At 46.1% G+C, this 23,297-nt stretch overlaps 1 protein-coding gene across 11 annotated transcripts in view; it reads right to left on the minus strand.

Moving 5' to 3' along the window:
* Sergef (secretion regulating guanine nucleotide exchange factor) overlaps positions 1 to 23,297 on the minus strand; it is a 185,422-nt gene that overhangs the window by 94,070 nt on the left and 68,055 nt on the right. For 4 of the 11 annotated variants that reach the window (XR_005873322.1, XR_005873324.1, XR_005873323.1 and 1 more), the window contains exon 10: positions 2,959 to 3,173. The exons of the other annotated variants lie outside the window; for them this stretch is intronic. The gene's annotated coding sequence lies outside the window, so the exon portion shown is untranslated. The remainder of the gene's footprint in view (positions 1 to 2,958; positions 3,174 to 23,297) is intronic. 11 annotated transcript variants of the gene reach the window in all.

Consider the following 23,297-nt stretch of genomic DNA (forward strand, 5'->3'; position numbering starts at 1 on the left):
CTTTTTCTTCTATTACCCCCCAACATAGTATATAACATAATCCTATCTAGGTTTAATAGAGGTTTTCTCTCATTAAAATGTAAGTTCTTTAAGGATAAGGATTTCTGTCTAGTTTTCAATTGTCTAAATCAATGTCTAGCATATCATGGTGCTGGAAACCCATATCTTGGGTGTTCAGTTTAAGACTATCTAAGATTCATGTCCATGTTACAGATAAAGACACTGATACACAGAAAGGAAATGATGGTTCCTTGCTTGGTGGCTGCTATCAGTGGTGAGAGCCAGCATTCAAGCAGATCTGTCCAACTTTGTGGCATTGAGATAAGTTTCACTTGAGACTGACCAAGGATTGAGGAAATGACATCAGACAGATACAGCCAACAGCAACCATCCTCAAAGACAGCACACTTGTCCTGGCCAGGAGTTGAGGTCATGTGTTTAGGTCCTGATCTGACTATGACCTGAAAAATAAGCCCTCTAACCAGGGATCACAAAGAGAACAAATGGTTCCATTTTCCAAATGCAAGTTTGGAGAATCAGGCCAGCTTCTCCAGTGAAGCGGCTGCTAATTTCTCCAGCTGCCTAGATTGTCAAATTATAAACTTATCTTCAGGGGAACGTATCTAACAAAGGGACATGTTCTATTTCCCTTTTTATCACCCATCCAGTGCCTCTGACTTGGCTTAATTGCCATCCCAACCCTCCCTCTCTGAATCCACACATCACAAGGCGTGCATTTATAGTGCCGTACATTAATATACTGGAGCTTCTCAGAATAAACGGGTTTGGCAAAATGTAATTATTTCCAGCAAAAGAGTTGGTTCTACATTTTGACAGACATCTGATACATTATTGTACTCAACGCTAAACTGTGAATCTGCAAAATTTAAAAGAAAGCATTTTTTGAAGGTTCAAAGCTACTCATTATTAAATTATAAAGCTGGTCATTTGTGATGAGTCAGAACAAAAACAGAAGGCAGGCATGAAAGGCTCCAAGAAGCACAGCATCTTCACATGACCTCTGACATCCACTGTGAAGGTGACATAGTCTAAGCAACTCCAAGGCCAATGCATAGGACAGAATAAGAAAGGTCTATTTTCTGCCTAACTAGCAGCGTTAATTTCCTGGTAACAGAGTCTCCAAACACCTCAAATCATTCACTTTTTTATGCATTCTACAATTTCCTCAGTCCTAGAGATAGGAATCCTCAGTCCACTAGGGGAAAAGGCAAGTATACAGACAATTCCTATGCAGATGAATGCTAAGAGAGACATGGAGACAGAGGGATATGGAGTTGCAGAGAGCAAGACCTGAACTGCATTGGGCAGGGCAAGCAGAGTCAGCAAAGTGAGGACAGATGAGAATGAGACAGTGACACCAGCTCACGCAAAGACTGGGAAAGGAGAAAGGACATGTGACTCTGGGAAACTAATTAGAACCAGTCTAGGATGACAGTCCCATAGAAGAGAGATGGCACTCAGAAGAACCATGGCCCCTCTTAACAACAGTAAGTAGCCGAATGTCTCTACAGAGCACCCTCCATCACCTAAAGTCCTGGTCAAGAAACTCCAGCCATAGCCACCAAGCTCCAAACACCTAGTCTCAATGATGAGATGGGCGAGCTGACTTTAACAGAGAACTCAATGAAATCCAAGCTACTGGGTCATGCTGAATCATCCACACGTCAGGAAAGTGTGTCCTTGGGAGGCAGGAGTATCGCTTACACACGGAACTGCTCCTGTCTAGGAAGAACAAACTGTGAACCGTTTAACACGGGCCTCAATTATTAAAGGAGTCCAAATGAGCTGTGACAGGAAGACAGATCACATTTAGCCTGGCCTAAATGGTCTTGGGCTTATTCATCCCTAGTGTCACTAGTCAGGAAGATGGAGAAGTCTTCTGGGGGGTCTCAGGATCAGACTACGACAAGAGCTTTTGCAGATCCTCTAGGAAGAGACAGCCATGCTCAGAGCAAGGACAAGAAAGGGAAAGATGCCGGCTCTCCACAGAGCACTGGTTGTATTCTGGGCATAGCACAGTGAGGCTGGCAGCACCTTGCTAACTTTGCTCCTTGGTGGGCCCCTGGCTTCCGGGGGCCTCAGAAGCTTCCCTGGTTCTCTGCCTGCAGATCTCAGGAGCAGTACAATCAGGACAAGGTCTAGAGTCAGGCCTGGTTTAAAATTCTGCTCTCCTATTCACTCTATAGTCTTAGTCTCCCTATGAATATATGTAGATCTACAGGCCTGTGAAAATTAAATAATCCATGGTGCACTGGGCATAATGTGCTTAAGAGACCCCTGTTATAATCTGTTCCACATTCCCTTTTTTCCTTCCTTTCGTGTCCCAGAAAATTAGAAGTTTCCTAACTAGGACCCAGGTTTGCATGTGTGCGTGCGTGCGTGCGTGCGTGCGTGTGTGTGTGTGTGTGTATGGTGTGTGTGTATGTGCATATGTGTGTGCGTGTGCACACATGCAGGTGTACGTGCACATGTGTCGACATGCATGTGGAGGCCAAAGATTGATGTTGGGTGTCTTCTTCAATTGCTTCTCACCTTTTATTTTTAGATCGGGTCTCTTACTGAACCTGGAGCTATTTCAGTGTGGGCTGGCTGACCAGTGAACTATAGGAGTCACTTCTTCCTGCCTCCCTGAGCTGAGGTTACAGATGCTTCTGGAGGTGCTAACTTAGGTTCTCATACTTGCATGGCAAGCACTTTACCTACACAGCCATCTTCTCAGCACTCCATCTTGGTTTTTCAGACAGAGTCTCTCACTACCCAGTAGCTTGGCAATTCCCTAGGCCTGCTGGCCAATAAGCTCCAGGGATCCACCTGTCTCCAGCCCTCTAATGGAAGGGGTACAGACATGCACTACCAGTGACAAAAGATCAGAATTCAGGTCCTCATGTTTGCATGGCAGGCACATACCAACGGAGTCATCTCCCCCAGCTCTTTCACCTTTTGGGAGGGGGTAACAGAAGAAAACCCTTATCCCGTCGGGCCTTTCTTTGCCACTTTGACTGTGGCATTTCTTCTCATGACAAGGAAGGGGTGATGAGTCCACAGACAGTTCTTTCACGTCTCTCTCTGATCCTGCCCTTCCCACGATGATCTGTGTTTCTCTCTGCCTGACCCACACTCTCAGGCATATTCCTTTGGCTGACTGCAGGCTCCTGGGAAGGCAGAGGTGATGTACGGACAGGTTAGTATTTAGACTGAGACAAATAGCTAGCACTTGCTGTTTCCTTGTCCTTAACCACCTTCTCCCTGTGTCTACTGACTGCTGTATAGCTCACTGTGACAGGCCCAAGGATCATGTCTAGGCTTAACCAGCATTCTGTCCTGACCTAGTTTAAACTATCCCTAGAGAGTGGGAGCCATGCCTCAGTGCCCTCTGCTCCCTCCACTAGTAGGGCAGGATCCAGCATGCCAGAGGTTGGCCAACACTAGTGAGGTGAGAGGGACAGTGCCAGAGGGCCCAGTGCTGAGACATGTTCTTAGAAGCTCTGTCCTGAGGCCAAGTAAAAATGCCCTAGGATGGAAACACTCCAGGAAGCCTAGACAATGACAAATGAGCTGAACAAGGGCAATCCCCAGAGACTTCTGGTACTCCAGAAACCTTCATACCCTCATGCACATTTCTCACACTGAGAGTGGGCTTGCGGAGGAGGAGGAGGCTCCTAGGAAGGAGGTGCTGTACATGGGTCAGGGAGTCTTTAGGGAGTGAGCGAAAGTGGCTGACGTTTTCATTTTAATACAGTGTTGGGTGATGCAGTCTCTCCTGCTTCCACAGTGCCTGAAGCAACCTCATTGTGAGATGCTGTCTTCAGAGCAGGACGTGGCACAGCCCTCTCAGTGGTGACTGCTTGCAGGAGACCTGCACAAGTCTGGCCCCAAGGCTCCCAAGGCCCCACTTTCCCCGAGGATACACAGGCAGTTAATGGTTTCTCGGAGAGACTTTTGTTTCTTCAGTGGTATAAAACTCATAAGTAGCCTGTACTTAAGAAGGAAACCCCAATTAAACTCTCTGGCTCACCGTGCTGCATGTGAATGATATCATTTCTGTTGTTGGTGCCCTGCCTGAGGTAAATAAATGCTTGCTCATGTCTCCTCAAGAAAGGTTCACAAAACACTCACCATGAACTTGGCATCCTAGGATGTTAGATAGCAAGCTCCTTGAAGGAAGGGCTGTACCACATTGGCCTTAAGCCTCTCACGTGGAGCTAGCACATGCCAGAACCCAGCTCTGCCAAGTCCCTTAACCCTCCAAGCCTGTTTCCTGGTGTGTAAAAATGATAACAACCCCTACAATCAAGGAGGAGGAAATGAGCGAGCATATGGTAAGCCTTTACTTAGCCCAGTGCTCAAGTGAGAGACAGCGTGCCATTCAACTACAGTTAGCTAGTGAATGGAGCTGACATAATGAATTTGGGGTAGGAGAACGTGATAAACGTTCAAGGAAACGACTGCAGAATTATATGATAAATAATTTAGCGGGAATGCATCTCAATTACAGTCAGAACACGGCAGAGAGAAAGCACCAAGTTTTGCCTTGGCATAAATGAAAAGCATCAGAGAGGAGGAAATACAATCTTAAGAACTAGATGGGGTCTAAGGAAGGGCACAAGTGGTACTTGCAGAGGCCAACACTAGAACCTGTGATGTTTGGAAACGCTGTCTCCAGTTACAAGTGGGTCTGTGACATTACAGGGGAAGAGATCAGAAAGAGCCAAGTAAAGTCCCAGAAGTGTTTGCTTTGCCTGAGATCCTGAATTTCTCCCTGTGACCCTGAGAATCCCTGAAGGGTTCTACCAACAGCACGGACACTTATGGGACTGTGTGGATAAACAAAGGCAAAACAGTAATATAGGAGCTTGATTTTGGCTAAGGAAAAAGCAATGGAGAAACAGGGAGAATGAAGCAAGGCAGCGCCACGAGCAGAAAGCACCCCAGAGAAACCAGAGCTGGGCCCGGGAGCCGCACCTTCATGTCCAGCATGGCTCTACATACAGCAAAGGCCTTCTCCGTGTTTGTTCCCTTTCCATTAGGGCGGCCACAGAGCAGAGCGAATATGGAAAATTCCAGTAGAAAGATTTGACCAAAGCAAGGGAGCCCAGAGGTCACAGTCAACACTGACAAGTGGACGGAGCCACCTCCAACAGGCTGGGATGGGGCCAGCACTTTCCCACTTGAATGCAAACTAGAGCACAGGCTGCAGCCACAAAACCTTCCAGGTGTACTTCTTTTGAAAGCCGTTTACAAGGACCCAAGGTCCTCTGCGTACCCCAGAAAAATGCTTTGCATTAAATCTCTTCTCAAAGATAAGGCAATGGTCTCTTTGTCCTACAAGACTGGATACCAAGACGTCTCGAAAGTCCCAGAAATGTGGCTAACAGCTGTTCATCAGACACACACTCCTGGCAGAAGAAACAGCACCTCCCACTGGGGGAAAAGGCTCACTTTAGTAGCCCTGTGCAGGGCAAGGAGGAGCAAAGCAGGGAGGGAGATGCAGGCTCGAGACTGCAGAAGCCTGCGCCTGCTGCACACAAAATGGTTGCTGCCACTGCTTCCTTCCCTGGTTTCAATCTAATTAGACAGAACGAACTAATGAGTAGGCAGCAGTGGTGCTTGGTTCAGCTGTTCCAGACTCCAGTGTTTCTTCCTTATTAAAAATAAAGAGGCCCAAGGGTTCAATGTGGCAAAAATGCACACAGAGAGGCACAGTTCCCTTTTTAAAAAGTTTTGCTTTAAAACACACACACACACACACACACACACACACACACCTCAAAACAGTATCTGTTTGCTAAGTACAGAGACTCTGGTGTACAACAGCAAGGTCCCAGAGCCTGATCTACAGTGGCAGCGCCACACTCCCAGCCACATGCTCTTGGGCAGAGAGGGGGCATTCTTCTTGGCTGCTGTGCTATGTGGAAAGAGCTGCCTCCGAATGGCTAGGAACAGAATGGGACTGAAAGTGTTCTGTGGACTGGGAAGGACTTTGCTGACACCTACTCAGCCACCTAACATTTACTGCAGGCCTACTAAGTACCAGGCATTGTTCTCCCTCAACTGTTAATGGCTTCCCCAGTGCTGGAATTTCCCCAGCTTGGTCTTGAGAATTCTGGCTGGTGTGTAGTTTGAAGTGCACTACAGTTCTTCCCCTACCCAGTTAGTGTATTAGTCACCAGCCTGCATAAGGAGATACCTAACGACATATCAACTCTAAGAGGTTCCAGGATACACTGGTACAGATGATGATAGGGACAGGGACTATTAGCCGTCTCTGCTGCTCCAGTAGCTTCCAGAAACTTGCAGAACGAGGTAGCCTCACAAGCAGGGTCAAAGATAAAAGGGTAAGCAGGCAAGCAAGTGGCAAGCCTCTATGACTCCCCGCCCCTGCAACCTAGTGCTTGGTTGCATGAGCACAGCAAGCGGCCATATCTGCAGGCCCATCCCTGAGCTCCACAGAGAGTCCTTAAGTCTCAGCATGCTTCCATCCCTATACTACCCTTAATTCAGTGTATTTGCTTGCTTATTTATTTATTATTTCTTTCAAGGTACATCTGTCTCATTCAAGAATCCAGATCCAGCCTTGGGTGGACCAAAGGTTGAGAAAGCATGGCCTTAAGTTGCTTCTTCTCTGAATCTCCACATAACTTGATCCACTAAGACCAAAGTTCTGTTTTGCCTCTACTTCTAAAGAGGACCAAAGTGCAGAATCTGCCCTTGAGCCTCCTGAGACCAGAGCTCACTCTAGGGCTTCCTTCCTATGACCCCCATCACAGCTCACCCTCTAGCGAACAGTAAACCCACAAGAAATGTATATGGGATGAAGTCTGCTTACGTGCCTAGAATACTGCAGATTGCCTGCTCCTAAGGCCCTCACACCAATCACACCTGCTCCATGATGAATAAACTACTGCCTGATGCTTCAAGCCAAATTTCTAGGTCAAACTCACCTGCCCCGTTCTCAAGATGCACCCTTTGCCACTCAGTACTTTTTCTAGGAGTTCAAATGTTAGCCACATTCTGAAGTCTAGTGGCTGGCCCGGTGGCCTAGACCCCATTAGCTCCTAGAATCTGAGAGTCAGTGCAATCTGGATACTTTGCCATCTGGTATCTCTTGGCACCACCCACTTCCCCTTGTCCAGTGAGGAGGAAAGTCAAGTCCTCATCAACATGCACTGCTGAGCATCAAGCCTGGCATGAGGGCACTCTGCGATCCACACAGAGAAGTCTTAACATTGCCAGGCAGGAAGAGCCCAGGCATACCTGGATACAGCCAGCCCAGCAGCCCTCAGCTCTATGAGGCTGCCCTGAAGGAAACCTCATTTCTGCTCCTTTACTCTTACAGCTCAGCACAGGAGTCAGGCATGGTGGGAAATGCCTATAACAGTGGCACCTTCCAGGCTGAAGAGGAAAGATCATAAGTTCAAGGCCAACCTGGACCACAAACCAAGACTCTGCCTCAAATAAATTAGGTCAGCAAAGGAAATGCATACACACAACACAAAGGAAAACTGTTAACCTAAGATTCAGTCATGATCCTCTCTGCTAATTCAGTGTGTGACCTCAGCCAAGTCGGCATCTTGCTCCAAATTGCTGTCTCCTTCTGGAACCACAGGCGCAGATTAGAAGGTCTATCTGTAAGATACCTTCTATGCCTGACATTCAGCAATTGCCCCTCCACCCAAGTACGGCTCTTGGGCCACAGCACCAGCTCTGCTGGAAGCATGTTAGCAATCCAGTGTAGACCCACATTTTAATAAGATCCAATGATTCTTTATACTGATGTTTAAATGTCACCAGTCTAAACTATAATGTACATTATATTGTAAACTGTCATGAGTTGTTCAAGTTTACCAAGGAGCTGAACCTTGAAGCAATAACCCCTCCCTCATTTCAAATCCAAGCATGCTTATCTCCAAGTGTCCTCCAAGGCCCTTGTCTGGAATAGGCCAGGCGCCCCTCCACTACCAACTCTGTGCCACAGAGGGAAAACAGCAAAACAGCCCAAGCATAAAAACCCCATGCCCTGGAGAACAGCTAGAAGGTGAGCCATTTCTAGCAGACATCACTATTGTTTATCCCACGATGTAAGAATGCAACAGTGTGGAGTTCAGCCAAGGAAAGGTCAACCCAGGACTCTCAGACAAGGAGAGAGAGATCAATCAAGAACTCTGTCTGACTGCCTCAACTTCTCCTGTCAGTTTCTGCCAGAGGTCAACAGCACCCAATTTCATGCTGTGATCTCTATTTGTTATTTTACATGGAAGCCTTGTCCTGGAGACACACAGCTTTGCTTACTTCTTGCTCAACTAGGAACTCCACCTGGCTGCCTTAAAGGGGCTTCCCCATTAGATTTCTGAAAGACACCTGGAACTCGGTGATTTGATGGTATTTTGCCACCTATCTACTGTTTTAACTCTTTAGCTTGTTCTTTAATAAACATGCTCATCCAAAACAAAAATATGCTATGGAAGATCATTCTCCATGTGTAACAGGACCACCCCTGAGTGATTACGTCATATTCTATGAGGAGCTGGAGAAGCGCTACACGCCATGAGCATTCACTGAGTGACTGGTAACTGATGACCATGATGGAGTATCTAGTGGAAATGCTCCAGGATCCCTTGAAACTCAGCTGCCATCCAGAAAATATCTTTGATGACTTAAGAGTCTCTAAATTTGAAATCTTTGGCTAAAGTAGGCTTAAAAATACTAATTACGCACGGAACTCTAACCATGAAGCAAGCATTAGTGACTCCAGAGTGCCTTCTGTCCTGGAACACTGCCTGCTGGCACGCAGCAGCTCTCAAATCAGCAGAGAGGTCACCTCAGAAACCACAGCCCTCCTACCTACTGCCACCCAGTCACAGGCCAGTCTTCCCCTGCCAGAACCTCAGTCTCAACTGGGACCCAGCAGACCTCACAACAGGATCCTCTGGCAGGCGGCTACAGGAAGGCTATGATGAACAGCAGAGGCGGGAGAGGACACAGCCCACCAAAGCCAGTCCTGCGCAAGAAGGGACAGCAGGAAAGAAGTCACACCAAACAGTTTTACAGAGCAGACCTTGCTGCTGGTTTGGTGAGCCTTTGGTTGAGAAAGCCTTACTCAACCAATAAGGTGTGTCTATCCCTGGCTCACTAAGGTACTCTGTGATGCTGGGCAGCAGTCTCTTGGGCATTTCTGTCCCTGTAGATGAGAGGTGGTCATTTGCTATGTTATCATAAATCCTGACCTGGGTTCTACTGTATGCTTAGAATTGCTCACCTGTGGCCACATGACCCCTTATGTGAGGGCACAGTTAACTGTCCCACTTCTCAGAAATGTGAGGGAGGGAAGCTGGAGCTTGCTGACTCTGCAAGTTTCCAGCATGTAAGAAAGGAGTCTCTTCTTGAAGTGTCCTTGATGTCACAATTAGTAAACTATTTAAAAAGAAAAGAAAAACTAACTAGCAAGCTTGAAAGCCATGCTCCGGAAACCCTGCTGTACACACTGGAGCCTCCCTCCAGCTCATAGCTTCAGGGTCACATGACTGTGTAGGACCTGATTTCCCCACCAACTTTCCTAGATCCATGAGTAGAGACCTCACAGGGACAGTGCGGTCCTCTGTAAACTACAGCCACAGCTCCATTCAGTCTCCCCCAGGTAATCTTCACCATCTCCCAACTCTATGTAGAACCTAAGAAGCAAAGGGGACACAGAACTGACCTCTCTTACTGTGCAGCAGAGTGTGGGAAGGCCACCATGAGTGCCACTGGTAGGGGTCAGGGACTGTCACTTACCAAAGGAAGGATGCTTGCCCTTGGGAGTCACCGCTAAGAGCTGACTATGGCAGAGTTCTGAGATCCACTGTCTCTACAGTGTGGTCTGTGACATCCTGGGTTCACCAGGCACCCCTAGCAACAGGCGCACTATCCTGTGCCACACGCTTTCATCTGTCCCACCCAGATGTAAGCTCTGTGAGGACAGGGTTGCAGGGCCTGTCTTCAACTCTGATGCCCTGCACACATGCACACAGCAGTTCTTCAAGAATTCTTACCAAGAGACCAATGAGAAGATCCAAGCAGCAAAGGGGAGCTGATGGTCATTTTCTCAATTTCCCTGGCAGCTGTCAAGACTGCCCTTTGAACTGTTGTGAGCTGGACAAGAAAGGAAGGAGAAGACCCCAGGGGATTGGATGACTGCAATGTGGGAAAATTGGGGTTCACAGGTTGGAATATTTCCTGGACCAAAGAATATACTAACAAGCTAGCCCTGTAGGCTATCCAGGTCCTATAATGTGTGCTTCTCTTAGCAGAATTTTCAGGACAGAATTTACTTTTGAAAAACTGAATGGTGTTTATGTTTTGGTTGCTTCATTGTGTGAATTAACATTTGCTGAACTCCAATCTACAGAATTCAATGTTAGGAACTAGGGTTTTTGCAAAGGAAAAGTTCTAGAGCCTCTCTGGGCTACCCACTTCGGGGAATGTAAAATCACTTAAGTAAGGCAAGCTGACTCTGGTAGAATAGCCTGTATTTTCTACCCACTTACATAACTGCACTGTCAAAGCACACCAATAACCAGTGCTGTCATCTCACATGCCCCTGAGGGGGAAAACCTCCTTTGGGGCTCTTTATATATTTGTTTTCAATTGTCAGATCCCCAGAGGGGGAAACCACATCGCTGCCTCTATTTTGAACCTCATGCTCCACACAGCCACTCTGAAGGCAATAGGACAGCTCCATTTCTGATCTCTTTGAGGCAGGAAGACACCCCATGGCGCAAAGGAAAGATGGAGCACGTGTGTGGACACTCAAAATACAGCAAGGAAACCCAAAACAACAGACCAACAGGAGGAGCTGGGGGAAGCTATTTGGAACTGTGACGCATTCCAAGACAACTTAAGTTATTATGTAAGAAGCAAATGAGATTTCCCCAGCACCCCGCTCATGGATTCATTCAACAAACATCCATGGGAAACCCATTAAGTGCTGGGCACTGCGACAGGCAGGCAGCAGAATACTAGCCCACTCCCACAATGGTCCTGTCCTTGGTCTGTATGTACCAGTCATGTTCTGTTGTCTCGGGTCTGGTTTAAATGCTTCCCCCTCCACGAGATCTTCCCCAGCTGGCACCCTACCCTGACTAAATCAGGCTGGTCTGGTGCATATCATCACAACCATTCTCTCTGTGTGGTTTGCAGCATCTTATGTATTGATTTGGGGTATGCGTGTAGGCATATGAATGCCATGGGATGCATGTGGACAAGATAAGGAGAGAATCGGTTCATTCCTGCCACTATGTGAGTCCTAGGGCTTGAGAGCAAGTGCTTCGACCTGCTGAGCCATCTCACCATCTCTCTCACATTTTACAGACTCATGATTTCTCTTTTCTATCAGATAGGGCGAACCATGTGGGTGGGGACAGCCTCTCCTATGACTAGCAATGGCTAAAAAACAAAACATTCACAAATACCCTGGAAATAAATAAAAAACATGAAGCTTATAGGGCAAAGTCTAAGCCCTTAGTATAGTGAAACATATACAGGATTAGAGCTCTACAAACACTAATCAGAGTCTAATTCCACCACTCATTAGCTGTGTCCCTACATCAAGTCCTGAAAGCACAATGGTAATGCTCACAGATGTAGTTCAGATCAACAAATGTCAAGATGAGGTGGCTGACACAGACTAGACCTTCAATAGATGCTACCCTCCTGCCCCCCTCAATCCCAAACTGAGGCAGGGCTCAGCCCCACAGGATTCAGGCATGAGTAACAAGGCACTTGGGGATGGCAGAACAGGGACAGCAGCCCAGATCAAGCTCTCCCGTCCTTTCATGTGTTTGACCAAAGAAGACTTGGCCCAGCCCTGCCCTAAACGTGGAAACAAATGGCTGCCGTCATGGGGAGAGGATGGCAGAGACAGAACCCATTCCTCGTGCCAGAAAAATGCCACTCGGAGGGCACAGGGAACTCATACAAAGCTTGCTCTTAACTCTACTACCTATAAGTAACTCGGGAGGTGGCTAAAGATCACACATAGTTGAAGGAGGACAAGCCAAGGGAGCTACACTGTGCCATGAGGCCAGTTCTAGGCCGAGGGCCAGTGGAAGGACTCAATGCAAAGTCAGGCCACCTGCTAGGTATGCAATTCAGAAGCAAGAGCTTCCCTTACCTGAGAGTCACTGCACCGTCTGTAAACTGAAAGGATTAAAGGGGGTGAGAGCTAAGGCCCTTAAAGGGTGAAGCTCACTCTATCGCAGATACCTGTCAATCAGCCCCACCACAGGGATGTCTTTGGTGCTGTTTCACACAGCAGATAAAACAGTCTCGGGAAAAGTTTACATAGTGTTTCGTCACTCTGTTCTGTCTCCTGGTTCGGCACTGCGCCTGCTCCATCTGTATCTGCAGTTTACTAGATAACACCATCACTGATGCGCTCAGAAGCAGCAACCATTTGTTACCTGCCCAGTGGTTCAGGTATTTGTTCAAAGACTAGCTCAGTATTACAAAGACTAATCAATAACATTGCCAAGTGAAATTTTAACAATTAAACAATCCTCTCCTTTCCTTGCTTTCCATTGTAATAACTAACACTTTTAATGAATTGCTGACCTGCAAGGAAGGTCAGGCTCCTACCAGAAGGGACCTGGAGCAAAGAGTTAGACTTACTTCACAAACGCTGTCATGTAGAATAATGTATTCCACTCATAACCAAGGGCCTTGTTCTTATGAAAGGCCTAGAAATTATGTCCAATATGCCAGGCTTACAATACAACCCAAACTCAATGAAACATGTACCCAACATCCAGTTCCCATGCCCTACCTATTTTAGAGAAACCGAGTAATAAAATAAGATTATAGTCCTTAAACAAAGTCTGACTTTAGAGGACAAACAGCCCAAGCAAAGAAATTTCCACAATCCAGGAAACTCTGTGCATCTGAACCAAAGAGCAGACTGCGGAAACACTGCCCAGGAGCTCCACTGCAGAAGATCACATAACCCTGAGGCAGGGCTCTCAGCATGGGCTCAGGCCAGCAGTAGCACCTGGAACTTGGTAGATATCAAATTCTCAGGCTCCATTCCATATCTACCAAAACAGAAACTCTGGGATTTGAGAAATCTGCATTTTAACAAATCCTTAGGATGATTCCAATACATCTTAGCCCCAGATCATCCAAACTGCTATGTAAACAGTAAAAACAGTGGAGAACTAAGCTCTCAACTAAACCTATAAACAACAACATTGGTGGGTTAGACAGATAGCCCAGTAGTTAAGAGCACTGGCTGCTCTTCCAGAGGATCTCAGTTCAATTCCCAGCACCTACATGGAGGCTCACAGCTGTCTTTAACTCCAGTTCCAGGTGACCCAACGCCTTCTTCTGCCCTCTGCAGGCCACATACATAAAACAAAAGCAAGTAAAAAAATAACATTGGGTAAGACAAGTTTTATTTTGAGACAGCATCTCGTGTATCTTAAGTTGGCCGCAAATCCAAGGATGAACTTGAACTTCTGATCCTCTTGCTTCTACCCGTCAATTGCTAGGATTACAGGCATGTACCATCATGCTAGGATTACAGGCATGTACCATCATGCTAGGAATGCTGCAATCTACTACCTGAGCTACACACCAGTCTCTTCCCCAACACATAAAATGGATCCTAAGTGCTGGTATTCTGGAAAGGCAAGTTTCCTGGGGAGAGAAGAATGACAAATACAAGTTCTGATACAGCAAGGGTGCTGTGCTCATAAGTCCCCCATCCCGCCCCAACCAGGCTGGCAGCCCGTAGGGGCCTTCATTTCCAAATAAAAGCCTCTCTGCCCATCGCTTCAGGTGTTCCCTCCATCCACCTCTAAGGCCTGCAGACAACACAGTGACCAGTTAGGGCCACTGTTCCTTTAGTCTCCTTCCTCTTTCTTGGAGAAGGCACTCTAAATAGAAGAAAAGGGAGGGGGAAGATAAAGAGGGAGCAGCAATAAATGTCCATGAGGTTCCTGTATTAATTACCTCATTGCCGAGACCAAGTACCGGACAAGAACAATTTGAGGATGGGTTTTTTGGCTTGAAGGAATAGTCCATCATGCTGGGTGGTTCACACTGAGTCCCTAAGTCAGGAAGCAGAGAAATGAAGGATGGTGCTCAGCTCACCGTTTCCTTTTCTCCAGTCTAGAACCCCAGTCCATGGGATCGTGCCACTCACACTCAGACCAGTGGGTCTTCTCTCCTCCATCAAACCTCTCTCTAAGGGCATGCATGCTCTCTCTCTCTCTCTCTCTCTCTCTCTCTCTCTCTCTCTCTCTCTCTCTCTCTCTCTCTCTCTCTCTCTCTCGTCACAGAGGTAGGGTGGGTCTTTTGAGTGATTCCAAATCTATGCCAGTTAACAACGGAGAGTAACCACTGCAGTCACTAAACTTAAAAAATGAAGGAGAGGCTTTTAAGGAAGATGAAATAGCTATGTGGGGACATATGTGACATTGTTCATGAATAATAATCAATTAAAGAAGATAAAGTTTAAGAAGGAAAGGACTGATGAAGAATTATGCAGGCATTTCTTGACCTCTGCCAACAGGGAGTAAAAAGAACCCAACACAGCCTAGTGTCTGTCCAGAGCTACTATAAGGGCCTTTCTGGGTTTCTTATTGCTTAGAGAGGGAATGGAGCCCCAAAGCAATGGGAGATGTGGGGCACTGACAAGGTTGCTGACAGCACACAGAACAATAAGCTGCCATATGAATATCAACTCAGTCAGTGGCCATGACATAGAGTACACTAGATTTTTAAATACATGAACAACCATGTAACAAAAAGTGCTCATAGGAGATGTGTCTCTTGGGACCATCCCCTGAGTGGGGATGCTGAACTGTATAAAATAAAAGGAGCTAACCACTAGTTTGCATCCCCTTGTTTCCTGATTCTGAATGCCATATGACCAGCCTGCTTCAAGCTCTTGCCACTCTCCCCCATACCCTACACTGCCAACCATGACAGACATGATGGAGTGCACCCTTGAACTGTGAGCACAAATGAGTGTTCTCCTGTGAGTTACTCTTGCCAGGATATTTTACCACAGCAACAGGAAACAAAACCAAGACCCTGAGTTCAACTATTAAATTTTCATTGCAACTATTTGATTTTGAAATGCCTACTTTTTTGGAACAAAAGTCAACAGCAAGGTCTAATTTTGGGAGTGAAATTCAGTTTTCTTTCAACATGCTAGACAATGTTAAATACTGAAAAATACAAGAATGCAAAGTCAGCACACTAGAGAAGCAAGTTTCCTGTATATTTGGACTGAAATTCCTCATGCCATAAGAAGAAAGCACACACACGGTTAATAGGATCCATCTTTAGTCTAGCTCAGGGCTGAAGACATGGCCCAGTACTTAAAAGCACTGACTGCTCTTCAGAGGACCCAGGTTCAATTACCAGCACCCACATGGTAGCTCACAACCATCTATAACTAAATCCTAGGAGCTCCTGTGCCCTCTTCTGGCCTATTTGGGCACTGCACACAGGTGATGCACAGACATACATGCAGACAGAACACCCATACACAACAACAAAAACTAATGAAAAGAGATGATTTAAAGTATACAGGATGGCATGTATACAGTACACACAAACACTACATATTACATACGGGACTTGAGACTACGCTTGACATAGGTGTCTTGAGCCTCTGCAAATTTTGGTGTCCCCAGAGGGTCCTGACACCAATCCCTTGGGAATACAAAGGGCAGCTGTGCTTTGTAAATCAGGCAAAGAAAAAGCATGCTGTTTTGAGAATCCCAGCTTGCAAGCTGGGCAGGCAGGGGCCCAGGGCAGTTCTTGCTGTTGGATCCTTAAAACTTGGATTCTAAATGTACCCTGCCTTTGAAAAGGTGAGCATAAGTAATTTCAGATGTTGTAATAGCTCTCATAAGTTCAGACAGGACCAATCAGCTGCAGTGATCAATTGTAGCCATCAACATAGTGGCTCTACTCTTCCTATAACAGTAATTTCAAGAAACTTCTGCTGGAAATGGGAACACTGGGCCCACACTTGTAAAAGCACCACCAGAGGTTCTGTGGATTGACAAGACACAGCAGTTTTCAGAGCAGGATGAAGCGTAAGAAGCACAACAGTGCTCTTCTAAGTACTGAGAGCCTTAAGGGAAAGTTATTACATGGGTCCTGCTGCTGTCATCCAGCAAGGCCTGTAAATCAAACGAGAGAAGGACAATTTCATTTGAATGTTTCCTTAGCTGCTGTATTAATAAAAGATAAAGTAATACATGGTAAATATGTCTTTGACAAAACAAAAGCTTTCCATCTCTCTTGATTATTATTGGATATTCGAATTCAAACAAACTAAACCATCCCTCAAACAGTTCAGCTCACAGAGCTGGGTAAATATTAGCTTAGCCTGCCTCCCAGCTGCTAGCCCAGAGTTCAATGTGGCTATGCATTCAGGAGAAAAGTGTCACTGACCTACTGAACCCCGATATCTGACAACTCTCCTCTGGTAAGATCCATTGCTTCATGAAGGTATCATCTCCCTATTCACTGCAACAAAGGTCTACTTCAACAGATGAGGTGGTGATGAGCCTAAACACAGGAGCCAATTGTAAAGGGGTCTTTCTTCCTGGTAAGTCCAGAGCAAGCAGATCTTCAGGTCATATGACACCTGTACTCATGGAAGAAAAACTATAGATAAAAACACACTGGGTGGGGCTAGTCAGATGGACTGGCAGGTAAACCTCCACGCCTGACAATCTAAGTTCAGTGTACCACCCCACCCAGTGGAAGGAGAGAACCAATGCCCCAGAACTGTCTTCTAACCTCCAAACATGGGCCACAGTACACTCCCCTCCCATGCATTCACCCCGAACATACACAGAATGACTAAAAATGTAACTGCAAGAATGGTTAGAGTATACTGGTTAACCATGATGAAATGAATTTCTAAGGAAATTACACACACACACACACACACACACACACACACACACACACACACACACACACACACACAAATTAGCCTGATTTTTCTTTTGTATAATAGTAAGCAAAAGGCCGGGTGTTGGTGGTGCACACCTTTAATCCCAGCACTCAGAGGCAGAGGCAAGCAGATCTCTGTGAGTTCGAGGCCAGCCTGGTCTACAGAGGGAGTTCCAGGACAGCCTCCAAATAAGACAGAGAAACCCTGTCTGGAAAAAAATCAAAAAAATATATATATATATATATATATATAAAGCAAAAGCATCTAAAGAAAGGAAAGCTCACCTGCCATCTTGCCACAACCTATCTTTTCTAATAGTATTTCCTTCAAATTCCTATGGCATCCAGGAATAGTGAAAAATGCCTTTAAACCCAGTACTCAAGAGAGGGAGGCAGGTGGATCTCTGAGAGTTCAGGACCATATGGTCTACAAAGCAAATTCCAGGCTAGCCAGTGATATACAACGAGACCCTGGTCTCAAACAAATAAAATCAAATTTATATATGACTACCAACGGAGTTCTACTCAATGACAATGCACTACATTTTTTACCTGTCTGTCTACCTGTCTACTATGCTGGGGACTAAACCCTGGGCCTTGTCCATGCTGAGCACAAGCTCCAACACTGGGCTATGCCTGCAGCCTTCCCATTTAATCTAGCAAAATATCTGTAAAAGTAAGTGTCATGAGCCTCACTGCTCTATAAACCTTGCAGCCGATGGCCAAGGTTCATTGTCACACTCCCTTCCTCTCTGCTCTGCTCCTTTTAAAAATGTAATTGTTATTTATTTTTATGTGTGTACATGTTTTGTATGCATGTATGTCTGTGTCATATGCATGCCCGATGCCCTTAGAGGCCAAAAAAGGGCACTGAATTCCCTAGAACTGGAGTCTAGCCCTGCTACTCCCATTCTTAATTCAATCAGAGCCGTTCTAGTTTAGATTTGGAGGTTCTGCACAAATTTTTATTTGAAAATGTTAAAAAGGCTCTATTTCTACCAAATACTTAAAAACTAAGAATAAATAGGCTTATGGAATGTTGGGAACAGAAAGAATCTTAGCCAATGCTAAGAGGAGACCATAAGAGAAGACTTGCCCAAGCTTCCACAGACAATTAAAAGTAGGGTTAGGTTTCAGTCCTGCAGGCCCACTATTCCTAGTTCAGAAATCATTCATTCATTCATCATTCACTCATTCATTCAGTAACTCTCATCAAAAAGCTATTCCGTGCTAGGCACTGATAAAGATGTTTGAGAAGTCCTTGGAGCTGGATGAGTGGCTCAGTGGTTAAGGTCATTTCTGCCCTTGCAGAAGACCCAGGTTCAGACCCCAGCACCCAGACGGCAGCTCATAACCATCAGTAATTCAAGCTCCAGGGGATCCAATGACCTCTTCTGGCCTCTCATGGCATCTGACATACATGTGTGGTACACATTCAGATATACAGGAAAAGCACTCCCACACACACAAACTGTTAAAAACACATTTTTAAGTAATGTAGTCTTTCTGGTGCTTTCAGGCTAGAGGAACATAAACAGTAAACACAGCAAGGACTTGAGCATGCTAGAAGATGAGGAAGCAAGGACATGCAGACACCAGAGAATGGTGTGAATTTCCACAAAGTTCACCGCCACGAGGTACTTATGTGCCTGGTAAGGACGCAGGTATGTGATGCATCTCCCAGGATCCAGGCTCGGTAATTCAGAAGCTGAAACAATCTAGCCGAGCATCTGTAATTTCCCAGGACTCCATTTGTTTGCTTTTAATGCCATGAAAAGCACATTAGCATAATACAACAAGCAGGGTGCTAAAGCTATTGGGTAAAACTATGAAGAAGACCCACAGAAACACGTGAGCAGTAACATGGTACAGAGACAGGAGCATGGAGATCCACCTGCCAGGTTTATTCTGCTGGATGACATGCAGCATTAGGTCTTCTGAGCCTCCATCTCTGAACCCGTGTGAGCCAAGACTGGATGCTCTCCAAGGTTTCGTGTGCCTGTTGACTATGAAAGCCCTCAGGTATTCCCAACCACTGAGAGTAGTCATGTCCACATACTATCTGACTCCAGGGTAAGGATGAGAAGGATTTGTGGCACTGTGGAACTCCTGGTGTTCCCCATCTGAGAGCAGACGATGGACTGGTGTTCTTTTCATGTCCTAATAAGGAAGACCGGGCCCTCAGTCAATGCAAGGTCAGTCAAGTGTCTTGCTCTGTGTGGTCTACTCTATCCAGACTCTGGCTGAGGAAACCAGCAAGGATCTCACAAAGGAACCAGCAGAAGTAGGGGTGCTAGTCAAGAGATGATGGCGAGAGCCTGCGAGGTGCCTTGAAGACTAACTCACGGGCACGGGCTTTCCCAGTGAGATGCTCAGCATGCTCAGACACCTGCAGACATGCCAGCAACCGCAGAGGGATCCAGAACCAGAACACCAGCTTTGAAAGTTGTTGCTGAACTGAACCTATTGCCAAGGGCCTTTAAAAAGTCTGTATGCTTGGCTAGTGTGCTGCAACAGGCCCACAACTCCAGCAATACGGAAGATCAGGAGTTTAGGATCATTCTCAGCTACATACAGAGTTCAAGACTAACCAAAGCTACAAGAGATCCTGTCTGGAGGAAAAAAAAAAAGAACACCTATGATACTTTATTTCTAAAAATTATTCCTCATAAAGTAATTACTAGGGTCTACAGATGGCTCAGTGGTTAATAGCACTGGCTATCCTTGCAGAGGACGAGGGTTCAGCTCCCAGCACCTATACAGCATCTCACAACTGTCTGTAACTCTAGTCATAGGGGACCTAAAGCCCTTTTCTGACTTAAGAGGCCACCAGCCACATATGTGGCACACAGACATACATGTGGGCAAAATATCCATGTACATAAAGTATAGTGAAAAATAATTATGGAGTTAACCAAACATTTCAGTATAAAACTTCCTAACTTTTTTGTTGTTGTTTGTTTTTCGAGACAGGGTTTCTCTGTGTAGCCCTAGCTGTCCTGGAACTAGGTCTTGTAGACCAACCAGGCTGTCCTCAAACTCACAGAAATCTGCCTGCCTCTGGCTCACAAGTGCTGGGATTAAAGGTGTGCACAGCCACCGCCCAGCTTAGAACTGCCTAACTTCTTCATAAACAACCTAAATTTCCCAAAACAACCACATAAACTGTGACAAACAGTAATAAGACCTTATTTTTAAAATGTTAAATAGCTATTTTAAGCAATAGCTAATATCAGAGAAATGATTCTAATAGTATTGTAGGTGGGAATATCTAGATTATAAGGCAACAATACTTGATGCAATAACTCATATTTTAAAAAAATATTATAGAAAATGTGGAAAGAAATTAAAATATTATAAGCATCTTTCTCTGGGGTGGTTAAAGCACATGTAACTCTACAATGAGCACATACTATTTTTAGAACAAGAAACTTAAAATTACTTTTTAAAAATAAATCTCTATCCTGCCTACCTCATAAAGTAATAATAAAAGCCAATAAAAGAATGAACTTGTTTATACCCTAAAATGGAATCCCCCAGGGAGAGGTGGCCCCAGACTTGGTGAGCATGTCATCTCGGTGGTTAGCCTTCAGGGACCTGGAATTTAGAGACCTCTGTTAAAAGCTCTGCCCCCAGATATGTCCTGGAAAAGCAGCACTAGCTGTGGTCGTCATCCTGCCTGGCGCCATTCTGCTCAGTGACACACCTGACTGGGGAGCAGCGAGCAGCTCACAGTCAGGGAAGAAACGGGGACAAGCATGAGTAGCCAAGGACTGCCTTCCTTCACAGTTCCCATACCCGAATTGCCAAAGGTCACTTTGTCCAGAGACATGAGGCTTGAACCTCTGCCATAGGCTCTGGCCTGGAGAACGTATGTGCATCCCACTGTCACACCATTCCACAGGAAAGGAGAGGAGGCTGCTGAAAGAACCCCCAGAGACTTTGCTTGCCCCACCATTGGTTTGACCCATTGTTATAATGCACAGTACACCCTTCCAAGATAGCCAGGACTACATGGTGAGACTCAGTACCTGCCTCCCCCCCAAAAAAAAGAATATACTTAGGTAGGCTTGGTCTTCATTTCAGCATATTACTATCCCTACAGGCACCTATGTTCAACACAGAAAAATGAGAGCAAAGGAGGAAAGTGGCTGTTGAAAGCCAGGAGGCCGGTTACTGGCTAGCTAAAGCCGGAAGCCTAGAGTGTCCACACTTCCAGTTCAATATATTACCTTGTGGAGCAGCCCCAGGCTCTTAGCTACTATATGCTCCTTATGCCAAGGAGTAAGCTGTCAGTAACAGAGACTGAAGAAGTTGGAAGTTCACAGTGGGGAGTCGGGAGTACTTGAGTGAGCAGAGAAAGGAAGGGCATCCCAGGGATGTATAAGGATGCTGGGTGATGCAGAGCCAATGCTGTATAAAGAAAAGCGGCCCAAGAGTAGTGATGTACACTTGTAAGCCCAGCACCCAGGAGGGGGAGGCAGGAGCATCCTAACTTAGCTCGGGCTGGGCGGCAATGATCCTGTCAAGGAAAGAGAGGAAAGGGGAAGGGCAGGGAGAGGAGGGAAGGAGATAAAGAGGAATTGGTGTTAGATGAATATAGTGATTGCCCATAGAGTTCACCAAAGAAGGGATATTCACAGGACTGAGATGAGGCCCAAGCAATGCAAAGAATAGGCACTAAAGTGTCAGCCCTAAAGCATGCACATACATGTGAGCAACACTAAGTGGACTCAGCAGGATGGATGGACAGATATGCATGTGGATATGTATATGTGTGTACATATGTGTATATGTATGTATATATTTTATAAACAGTTACAGAAAATGAGTCCATAAATTTGGGGAGTACGGAAGGAGTTGAGAAATGATATAAATATAACAATATACCACAGACCTTTAATTCCAGCACTCAGATGGCAGAGGCAGGATGATCGCTCTGAGTTTGAGGCCAGCCTGGTCTACAAAGCAAGTGCCAGATCAGCCAAGGCTACATAGTGAGATCCTCAAAAGAAAAAAAAAGAAAGAAAGAAAGAAAGAAAGAAAGAAAGAAAGAAAGAAAGAAAGAAAGAAAGAAAGAAAGAGGAGCATGAAGAGATGGTGTCTGGGGAGGTGACATTCCTATCTTGGTTTCTTGCTGCCTCTTGGCTTGGCTGTAGTCTGTTCTCCTTAGACTCTAACAATTCAGTGACGGGAGGGCACACTTCCTCTTCGATGGGGAAGAGGGAGGGACAGGGGTCTGTTATGCCATAGTTTCCCTGGCACTCCATCTCTTAAAATGATGAAAAGAGGCAAAAGCATGCGAGATAAGCAGGAGAGGAAGGGGAAGGGAAATCAAGGTGGAGAGGGGAAGAGACTTTCAGTAGTGAGTGAGGGTGGCATCCGTCTGTAAGTCCTCTCCTTTCCGATGGAAAGGGGAGCGGGCTTCATTAACCGGCCTCTCTGCACTCACACACCCATCTCCACCTTCCTCCCAAGCCTGCCAGTTTCCAAAACCATGAAGCGTCAAGGTGAATCAGACAAGGGGCCACCATGGGCAGAAGCGTCCACTTCTCCCCAGCTGCACTCCTGGAACACTCTGAACTGCCTGCTGGGGCTTCTCAGCTGGGAGGGCTGCTAATGACAGCGAATTAATTTGGGGACTGTGATGCTGAGGTGCCACCTCACTGCATGAATGGAGTGTGCTGCTGGCTTCCTCTGGATCATTCAGGTGTCCCCAGCATCAGGCCATCACAGGCAAGTGTGACCCCTAAGGGATAAGGCAGCCAAGCATGAGGCAGTAGGGAGCAAGGGTAAGGGGGATACTCTAGTGATGCAAACACAAAGGAAAGGCCAGCCACTGGGTCAAACCCACAGCGCAGTGGAACGTTGGCCATCTGGCAGCAGATGGCTGTTCTATTCTGAACCTGGCTATTCCCCTGGAGAAAACCCCTTCCGTAATGGTGCTGTCAGCCCTGTTCTCAAATCACACCTCATGCTCAGATACAGCCAGGGCATGCAAACAAGAGCTGAAGTCTCAGCAGCATCTGAAAAGAAGGAGCAGTGATTTACAGTGTTTAATTGTCTTTTCTAAAGATTTTTATCTTGCCTGAACAAATAAAGGCAAAAATAATATAGTGTGTATATGTATATTTACACACACACACACACACACACACACACACACACACACACACACACACACACACAGAGGGACATGGTGAAGCCCACTTTACAGAAGGGAAGAGCCTGGAAGGATGAAGTTAAGCCCTGCAGAGCAATACCAAAGGAACAAAGGCTATGAACAGCAACACTAGACCTCCAGCCCCAGCCCTCCTGCC

This window comes from Mesocricetus auratus, unplaced genomic scaffold (genome assembly GCF_017639785.1).
Source record: "Mesocricetus auratus isolate SY011 unplaced genomic scaffold, BCM_Maur_2.0 Super-Scaffold_100054, whole genome shotgun sequence".
In the NCBI taxonomy this organism is placed as follows: Eukaryota; Metazoa; Chordata; class Mammalia; order Rodentia; family Cricetidae; genus Mesocricetus; species Mesocricetus auratus.